This window comes from Benincasa hispida, chromosome 12 (genome assembly GCF_027475165.1).
Source record: "Benincasa hispida cultivar pf3 chromosome 12, pf3_genome.v1.1, whole genome shotgun sequence".
Classification (NCBI taxonomy): domain Eukaryota; kingdom Viridiplantae; phylum Streptophyta; class Magnoliopsida; order Cucurbitales; family Cucurbitaceae; genus Benincasa; species Benincasa hispida.
Window position 1 is genome coordinate 11,267,575 of NC_143489.1, and position 9,970 is coordinate 11,277,544.

Genomic DNA, 9,970 nt, shown 5'->3' on the forward strand with positions numbered 1-9,970 from the left:
GTTAACTCCAAATTGCTTTAAATTAATCTCGATCTGCTTCAAATCACCAATTCTACCTCTTGATTGCTCAATACTTACAAAATAGGGAAATAAACATATAAAATCCAATAACGAGCCCGAATTATGCTAGAAATAATAGCTCTTTCTGAGAGCTATCATCGATACACTTAAAATGTTGATTATTATAAAAAATACTGCTAATATACCACATTTTTCTTCTTCACTCTAAGAGAATGTGATGATAGCATTGAGTTTGCAAATACACTTAGCCGGAAGAAATGAAGGAATCAAGAAGCAAATCATCAACAGGCGAACAACAGCTATACTACCAATCTACGTCTTTTTCATCTAAATTAGAAGGTTTAAAAATACAAGAATTTTAATGTTAATGTTGGGCCTGCACACTTGAAATTCTTGAATGAAAAAGCCCAAATGATGAAGCTAGCCCTTTTTGCTGATCCAAATCGTGATCAACCCAAGTTATTTTATCCCAAATAATTTTTTGTAGGTAGAAAACTTGGTCCAGGTTGCTCCACGATCTTCCAGCTGATGTGCAACACATGGATATATCCATTTTCTTCTGCCTGATGGAAGTGATGCCTTCTGCTCTGATGGAAAATGAATTTCAAACAAATTAATTTTCTCTCTTTCTCTCGTTCTCTCCTCTGTTTTCAGAAAACTCTTTCTAACTCTTTCTTTTTGATTAATTTCGTGAGTTTTCTATGTGAATGAAGAAGAAGAAGAACATGCAATATTGTAGAGAGAAAGAAAAGAAGAAGATCTACACGATGATATACGTGGTTCGGCAATACAGTGCCTACATCCACATGAAGGAGAGGAATCTTTTATTTCAAGAGCTAAGTCACACTTTTCTTTAAAAATCTTATAGCTTTCTTATAAGCTTTTGTAAGATTTACTACAAATTGTAAATCATGCATATTTATACATTTTTAGGTGATACAAGTAGTTACATAACAAACTGTAAAAAAAAATGTAAAAACTGTTGAATATTGGTTTGAATGCTTGACCTTATTTAGACTTCAGTTAAGCCCACCTATTAATTTGATAGTGTTATTTTTTTCTTAGTTTTTTTAAACAAGATTATTCACTTTAAAGGTTAAAACCACATCTCAAATATCTATCTCAAACTTACACTGGAATGATAAAAAACTGGAATTGCTTGATATTAGTCCATTAACCCACAAATATTTACACCACAACAAAAACAAAAATCCAATTGACCAACAATTTTTTTATAATAAATTTTCTAAAAGATAAAAAAACTAAGAAGAATGGATCGAAAATACCGAAAACTACCCTGCAAATATGATAGAAGAGAAAAAAGTGAGAGAAAAACGGGAATATGATAGAAGAGAAAAAGTCAAATTCAAGAATTTTGCCCTCTCTAATTTTTCATATATCAATGACATGCATGCAACTACACCATCTAAATTTGCCATCCCTTATAATTTTTGTCTGTATTATTTCGTTTTTTATTTTTAGTTTATGAAAATTAGACTTGTTTTCTTAAAATTTCTTAATCAAGACATTTCATCATTTCTAAATAAACAATTGAATTCTTAACTTAAATATCATGTTTGTATGGCAATTGGCAAGTTTTGTTTAGTGCATAAGGATAAATTTATAGAAAAAAAAAGTCAATTATATTTTTTAAGAAAACGGGTCCAACAATATAGATTAACTGTATTAAGTAGCACTTTTAGGAATAATAATTAAGTGTATAACAACATTTTTAAAAAATTAAAATTCTATCACAGATAGACACCTATCAGTGATATGGTCTATCACTAATAGACCCTTACTAGCGATGATATGATCTTTCGCGGATAGATATCAAAAGCAAAATTTAAATTTTGCTATATCTGTAAATTTTTTAACATTGTGCTATATTTACAAATACTATGGTTCTAATTGCTATATTTACAACTGCTATACAACGAGAAATGTTGAAGTTATTCGACATAAAATGGAGTAAGACATTTTTATGAGTTAGAATTTGGAACTTTAGGCAATCTATGAATTAAGTAATCTCAAATATATAGGAGAACAAATTTCTAGTTATATATACTATTGTCACATCTTGTCCCAAATTACCATACCAAGCCTATGATGAGATGTGACCACAATAGACTTCTACCAAATACGAAATCTATCGTCAAACTACATGACATGAAACATAAAAATTAATGTGGGCCTAACTTGAACTCAAAATCACTTCTGTATTATTCCTATTCCAGTTTCAAACTTCACCCTCATACAGAACTTATTAGGGAAATTGGAGGAAATAAAAAAAACAGGGGGTATCTTTTGATTTTTTTCAAAAAACGGAAATAAGAAGATTTTTGGCAAAATCGTGTTGCGCACATGACTTATATTTTTTAATCCTCAAATTGCCCCTAGTATGGTCGATTAACAATTTTTTGAGTACTGTGTAATTGTTATACCATGTATAAATTATCAATAGAAATACAGTGGAAATGGAATCGTTTGTTATGAAATCATGTATCACTTCTCAATAGAAATACATTGTAAATTGAATCAACGGTTATGATACTTCACTTTCATGGATTCAAGAGATAAATGTGCTAAATTTTTCTCCCATTTTAAAATTTGAATTGGCGGTTTCATATCTGTTTTGATTGATTTAACCACTTTTCCAAAATATTCAAAATTAATCAATCTTTAATTTGTTTTTCGCCATTTTCATTTTAATTTGTAATATATCTTTAGATTTTACATTATTTTACTGATTTTTTATTATTTTAAATTCGGATTAATTTTTTTATCCTGATTAGGATTTTACTTAATATTTTATACATATTATTATCTAACAAATTGTATATTTCATTTAAATCTCGTTTTTTTGTATTTTTTTAATTACCTTTTATTCATTATCATCTTATTATATCATTATATCATTAATTTGTCTTTTTGACAAACAAATAAGTATTCACTTTTTCAATCTTGCTTTTTCTCCATGTCTTTATAACGAGTTAGGCTCCTTTTGTAGGTTTTTTTGTTGATGGAGTTATAAATACAGTGTAATTGGTGAACCTTAAATGAAAATGGAATTATGAATACAGTGTAATTTTAAATAAACGAGCTCATTTCTTGATTTTTCTCTCTCGAATTATATTTAAATTTATATTTTATTATCAAATTAGATTTTATCTAACTATTTATTGAATTAATCACAATAAACAAAAACTTCCTAATTTTTCTCTCCAATTTATATTTTAATTTATCTTTTATTATTAAATTTGATTTTATCTAACTAACCTTCGATTTGTTTCAATGTTTTTTATAAATTCAATTGTATTTAAATATTTTTTCATTATTTTATATATATTGTTATCAAATGAATTTGATCTTTTTTTTTTCATATTTTCAATGATTAGTTTGTTATATAGAAACACATAAAAATGATTTGTTCTACTTAAAAAGAAATATGTATATACACACACATACATAGTTTAATGATGAAATCATCATCATCATTATTATTATTAAAATAAGATAACAGAAAACCCTAAATCTCATCTTTTTCATTTAGCAGTCCCTAAAATCTTTTTTTCTCCTTATCAATCTCATGTCTTCGATTGTTGGTTCAACAACCCTTTCTTGAACTCCGTCGTCTTGGCTAGCTTTTGACAACTAGCCTCACAAGATCGCTGATTTTTTTCGCTCACACACATGTTTCCTGCTTTTATTTCTACTTTGAACATTATTTTCAAGAATGATGTTCTAGGATTGATAGTGTTCAAAGTTGGCTTTCAAGATCCTATGAGCAAAATGGTCACATGGAATGAAGACGATGAAACTCCTTACAACTAGCTTAGTGTCAAACACAATCATATTTTCAATTGTCACATCGTCCTAAAGTCGCAATTCCTTCAAATACTCACTTGCCAAAAACAACTTCACTGCCATAGTCAACTTTACTTTTTCTCACTCTAAAGGAAGTCCATCGTTGTGGACATCCATAAGTTTCTAATGACTTCTACCACCTAGTCGTTATCCTCTCTCGCATATACACTCGTTCTATAGGCAGCAGAAAGTGTTAAGGACCAAATTGGGAGATTTTTAATTTTTTCTTATGGAATGTTTAGATACTGTGTATTTATAGTTATAGAATATCTAGGTAGAGTGTATTTGTAGTATTTGAGTTATTTTTTAAGCAATGTATCTTTTCATTCTCCTTCGTACTTAATTTTATTCTTTTAGGCTACTTTTGTCATTTACTAATTAGTATTTTCTATTATATAAACTCTTTTTGCTATTTTTATAATTTTGAAATCTTTTTTTCCATTTTTCCAAATGAAAATTTAAAATTTTCTATTTCTCTTGTCAGCCCAACTTATTATATGTCACACTTCGCCCCAAATTACCCTACCAAATCAACTAGACAAGATATGACAACAGTAGACCTTCAACATGCAGTGGAGCCTACTCGTCAAATTTGAAAGATTGAATCCTGTATGAAAGCGCGTGAACATGCATGCTTTTAATGTATGTTTCGAATTAATAGAAAAAAAAATAAAGTTAAACAATTCTAAGTAAGCATGCTATAAACATTGAAGAAATTCAATGAGATGAGGTTACTTTTAAAGACTTTCTTCAATATCTTCTCCAAATCCTCGTTGTGATCACGATCTCTCCAATCACGAACAGCCCACTATTCGTCAGCAAGGAAAAGGTTTGTGGGAACCTAACGGATAGTTAAAAAACTAGACCAAGGGGAACCTTACATACTAATATAGAGGCCCCAAGACATACGGGGAATACAAAAAAGGAATAGTGTCAAGTAGTGACACTGAGGAGTGGAAACCAACTGATTGAAATAATGGAGAAATCCAATTTAGCAACTTACCAGCTAGATGAACAAGCAAAGGAATAGCCAGTTGATCAACGCACCAGCAAACCAATGCATTAGAGTTCTAAGAAAGAAAAGTCGAAGCACGATAACAACAAGAGGCAAAAGAAGTGAAAAGAGAAGAAAAAAAGACGAAAATGTTGAATGTGGGAGTATTTTTGGGAATGCCATAACTGCAAACGCATCATCTGAGACATGTCCACAGTCTCCCTTTCCAGAATGATTAAAGAAGAAAAGATAACGAAGGCTAATTTAGACTCTTCCTTTGAGTAAACATACATGCAACGGAAGAAATCATAATTAATAGGCACTCTAATTACACTTAATTTGAGTTTTTAAAAGCATGCATTAAACACATTTTTAAAGGAGAAGGGTCTCAGAATGCATTACCTATGAAGAACCACTGAAATTCTTGCTCCTCATCACGAATTAGGTCTCCAAATTACCAGTAGACCACCAAAATGATTTTCTCTACTATCTTCTAACTTGGATGAGAGGTGGAATCTCATGCCATTCTTCATAGTATACCTGATAAAGCGAGCCTATATTGGGTGCCCCTCTAAGATCCCGGGTAAACTCGGGCTCGTGAAGAGCGCGAGGTCACCTCTTCATCAATAGAAAGGAGTGCCACATAAAACATCTTCTCTTATCTATAATTGAAAGGAGAGGAAAAGTGAACCATTCAAGACGATTGATGTCAATTTGGTAGGGAAAATGAGGGTTTTGAGAGACATTCAAGTTGCATGATCATGTTCCAATCTGAAAAATGGAGTATTTTTTGTGTTTAAACATGCAACCACTCACTTAATCAGCTGATTGACACTTCAATCAACATTAAATTAGTGGGCTAAATGCTGGTTAGTGGATTAGTCTAACAAAATTTGGATTTTCCCACTAACTCAACCTAATTTCCAATTTTTACAAAATTCAATTTTATTTAATTTAATTTTATATCAAAATTAAATCTAAACAATATTCAAAACTGAATTTTGAATTCACAAAATTGAAAATATTTTATTTAAACAATTAATTAATAATTTAATATCAAATATTAAATTAATCAAACACATAATTCACACATGGCTTCTATTCACGTTAAACAATATTTAAATATTTTAATCTCTTCAATTTAAGTTAAATTTTGATAATTTAAACGTTCAATTATATCAAATATAATTAACTAAATCCTAAAATTGAATTAGAACACTTCAATTTCAAAACCCTAATTTTGATTTTGAACATTTCAAATCCTCTTAATTCACTAATCCTAGGAGTAATTTTACAAGCTAGTAGAAGGACTTTATGGACCTATAGATCATGAGCTCCAGCGATTTGAGATTATTAGGTAAACTATTTAGACCGAATTAATCAGTATTCATTAACTATCGAGACACATCACTATAGCTCAATAGTTGCACTCTCATCGCTTTAGATTTATTTATGTCTATTTTAACCATAATCAGTAAGTTGATCATTCACAGGTTTATTCGTATTTACAGCTAGGTCAAAATTACCGTTTTACCCCCTATAAATACATCTTCCTCCATAAGCGTCAACTGATCCTCTATTGAACAATTGGTTTATAGTCCAACTAATAAATCATATCTCTCTCGACCATGAGAAGGCGGGGCCCATTTGTTCAAAACTAGGAGTTAGTACCTAAAGAAACAACCTATCTGCGAACCCTAAATTAGGTAAGAGTGAATTTCATCTTACAAAACTATGTCCCCATCTATCTATCTGGTCTTATCCCCAAAATGGGAGGCTTATTGAGCAGTGTTGTTGAACTATTCTCACCTATACAGATGAAAGGATAATCTCGAATAAACAGGAGTTCATAGTTAGCTCAGGATTAAGAATTCAGTTACTCTATCTCATTAAATTTAAAATAGTCAGTTTTAACAATAAACGGTCGTTATAAAGAAAAAAAAAGTGACTATTTCGTGATCCAATCTTATGCAGACATCCTTTGCATAGGATGCCTCCATTCGCATGTCTCCACATGAATGATTTTGGGATCACATCATTCGTATCAGTATACAAAGTGGGCCAAATACAATAGTGTCACCAGGATGAGGTACCCAATCTCATCCATATACTTATAGACCATTTTGGATATATATTAAAACTTGATCCACATTTATGTCTCTACATAAAGTTAAAGTATTCATATTATATCCATGGATTCGTTTATTGGATTTTTATAACATAATGAAATACATTGCCAATCATCATATCATCCTAACTGAAGTATCGTACTTAGGATAAAACAATACGTTGCCAGTCATCATATCATTCTAACAAGATGCATTGGAAGAAAATTCTCTTTTACAAGTGCTGAGGAAACATAAAAAAGCCATAGAATGGACGTTAGCAAACATCCACAGTATTAGTCCAACATACTGTATGCACAAGATTCACTCAAAGGAGGAGCACACTAGGACAATTCAATGTCAGCGTAGGTTCAACTCTATGATGAAGGAAGTTGTTAGGAAAGAGATAATCAAATGGTGAGACACATAAGTCATTTACCCTATTTCTGACAGCCAATGGGTAAGGCCAGTGTAGTATACACCCAAGAAAGGGGGAATAACCGTGATCATTAATAGAGAAAATGAGATGATACCCATCTGTATGGTGACCATATGGTGGATTTGCATGGATTATCGATAACTCAATGTGGCCACCAAGAAGGATCATTTTCCTCTACCATTTATTGATCAAATGTTGGACCGACTTGTTAGTAGTGAATTATTCTGCTTTCTAGATGTATGTTCGGGTTATAATCAAATTATTATCATACCTGAGAACCAGGAGAAGACTACATTCACCTGTCCATATGGTACTGATAACGGGCAGAAATGCACGTTATTACAGTTCAAAGTTATAAAACACTGTAGGATTGCGTTGATAAAAATATACAATATTTCGTCCAAAAGCATTAAGTTCACAACATTGCAATTGCATGCATCCATCACATTAAAACAACTAACTTATGTATTTTTGTGCAGAAAATGCGTTGACGCAAGGTGGAAATGCAATCCAAAGAAATTAACGTCCGTGCGCATTAATAGATTGCGTTGACACAAGGTTATGCGATCATTTGCGCTCGTGAATATCTGCTCAAGAATGTTGTCGCATAGAGCCGGCGCATCATGGTGGATGCATCTGGGTGAAAAGCGTAATAAATCACGATGGGACAGAAAGCTGATAACGGTCGATTCCGAATTAAGTTGACAAGCGGTTAATGACCTATTGTAGCAAGTACATCAACTTTTGGGTGACAAATATTCGACGCATCAGCAAAGAATTAATGCCATCCCATCAGTGCAATCATAAGAGAGAAGAAGCCTTTCACCCTGAAGCTCTATAAATACCAAAGGCCACCTTCAGTAAAGGAGTTCATCCAGTTAGATAATTTTTCCTTATAGATAGAAGTAGCCTTGTTCATAGTTTTCTTTAACTTAGAAGGCGGAAGCGAGTGAAGAGAGATTATACCGAGAGATCGTTCCGGTGAACTTGGAAGAGTGTCGGAAGCGTCGAAACCAGAGAAAGGGCTGACTTTTGTCGAAGCAAGAACATCTTTTGGGCAGAATAGAGATAACATAGTGTAAAAGCCTTGGGAAGCAAGAAATTGCTACTAGGCTCTCTATCCTTATTTCCATTGTCATTTTGTACTCTGAACTTATTTATATAAATGGAAATTGCATCTTTATATTTGTTCACTCTCTGTGCAATATGCATGAGTAGCTAAATCTGTCGAATGAGTTGAGAAGCACTAGCTAGCATAGCCTAGGATCTTCATTCAATGCGATTATCTTGTATTATGTATGCGTCATTTGTCCATTAGAGATACTCGAGAGGATAGTTTAAGGATAGAATCTAGGCTTGGAAAATTTGGATTAGAATCTAGGCTCGGGAGAGTCAGATTAGAAACGCATAATCAAGAGATAGAAGCTTAAGAATAAGCTCTGTTTGCTATTAATGCATCGCATGTATCCTAAGGATAGGTTATGATTGTATGCGGTCCACTTGTCCTTGTGTGCATCTTGCATCATCGCATAGGAAAGAAGTAGAGACTTAGGAATAAGCTCTATAGACACTATCGCATTCATCGCATGCATCCTAAAATTAGGAGCCACCGCATTTGCATTGGAAAATGATTTGCTGTCGCATGAGTGTAGCATGATCGCATAGCTCGAACGCATTCTCGGGAAACGCTAGCTAAAGACCTTCTCAACCCATTCCGTTGCATACTCAGTGTATCTGTCGCATAGTTACTCTTATCTCAAATCCGCTGCATACTTTTTATACCTTAAACAAAAAACCAACCAAACCATTGATTTATTTGTTACTGCAAAGTGGTCTAAAAATTACCACCGCATATTGTTTTCTTTAGTCCTCAAGTTCGACCCTGGGCTTACCAGGAAACTCAGTAGGATTTATACTTGGATCTTACTAAGAAAACTTGCATGTTCAACGCATTTTCCACCAACGCATTCCACTTCATTATTTCATCGTATAAAATAATGGATCAAGTTTTTGGCGCCGTTGCCGGGGACTTCAGAAATACAGTGTGCTAACAGTAATTTTTCTAATTTCTTTGCAGCTTCCAATCTCTGGCGAATTACACCCAGAGATTGAAAGAACATTCTGATGAAGATTGAGATATAGCCGTCAACAACAACAACAAGAGAATGATAACATTGCAGATTAATCGGGAAATGGAGCACCAAATGAATATATAGTCATGATGAATCCCATCCTATTGGAAAACAACCGCAATAGGCCCATATGGGACTATGCATTGCCTAACCTCTACGATTTCTCTCCAAGAATCATGAGGCTCGCTCTTGATGGATCGAGATTCGAAATGAAGCCGGTGATGTTGTAGATGATTCGAATGGCCGGACAGTTTGGTAGTAGGCATGGCGAGGATCCGCATGCCCACCCCCAGAGTTTCATTGAAATCTATAACACTTTTGTGTTCCCAAATATCTCTACTAAGGAGGTTCGACTAACGTTGTTCCCATTTTCCTTATGCGATCAAGCACGAAAATGGGCTTATTCTCTCGA